We start from the raw sequence: 992 nt of genomic DNA, 5'->3' as shown, positions 1-992 counted from the left end.
TTGCTTTTATTTTTTTCATGGGGTTTCAATTATTTTTGTCCAACTGACTGGGAGACAGTAACTGTGCCCATGTGACCCAACCACACCCTTACCTCCTGAAGCTCCACCTACTGAATAAGAGCCACCACATCCCTCTGTATCAACTGGCCAATGATACACAATCACCCACAAAAGCCTAACTCAACTTTATCTGCTCTTCACAATCACTCATATTCTCTATCACACCCACCAGGAGACAAGTGGTGAGTGCATAAGTGCTTCCAATTAGTAAACAGAGGATCACAGTACCCTGCTTACTCAGATACATAAAAAAAAAAAAAAAAGGAAAGAAAATGAAAACCTTGGATGAATCACTCCAACATGTAATCACCAATTAAATACAAATACAACACCACCGAATTGTCACAGACACAACAGCCCATCACATTCCACATATATAAGCAAGATAAAGCAGTAGAAACAAGGGAACAGGATACAGACCCAGAACACATCCCTGAGGAAGAAGCAGCATTAGAAATCTCTGATAAGGAATTCAAAAGGATTGTATTTATGTACTTTCAAAGGACTGAGAGACAGATCAAGGAAAATACTAACAAAATTAAGGAAAACACAGAAAAAATCCTACAACAATTTTGGAAGAAAATACACAAACAAAATGACAAAATATATGAAAAATTAGAAATAATACAAAATGTACAGGTAGAAATCCAGGGGATTAATACTAAATTTTTAGAAATAGACCACACAATGAGAAGGCCAAGGAATAGAATCAAATCGATGGAAGACAGAATTAATGAGATTGAAGACAAACACTTGAATAAGTGTTTGGAAAGAGATCAATCAGAAAAAAGATCTAAAAAAAATGAAGAAAGCCTAAGATTCATGTGGGAGACCATCAAAAGGAATAACTAACATGTAATTGGAATTCCAGAATTGAAAGAAAAAATAAAAGTACCAAGAAAATTGTCCAAAATTTATTGGAGGAAAACTTC

This window comes from Orycteropus afer, unplaced genomic scaffold (genome assembly GCF_000298275.1).
Source record: "Orycteropus afer afer isolate SDZICR_OR568_19922 unplaced genomic scaffold, OryAfe1.0 scaffold00621, whole genome shotgun sequence".
In the NCBI taxonomy this organism is placed as follows: Eukaryota; Metazoa; Chordata; class Mammalia; order Tubulidentata; family Orycteropodidae; genus Orycteropus; species Orycteropus afer.
The sequence above is the reverse complement of the archived record's forward strand: the minus strand, read 5'-3'. Positions refer to the sequence as shown.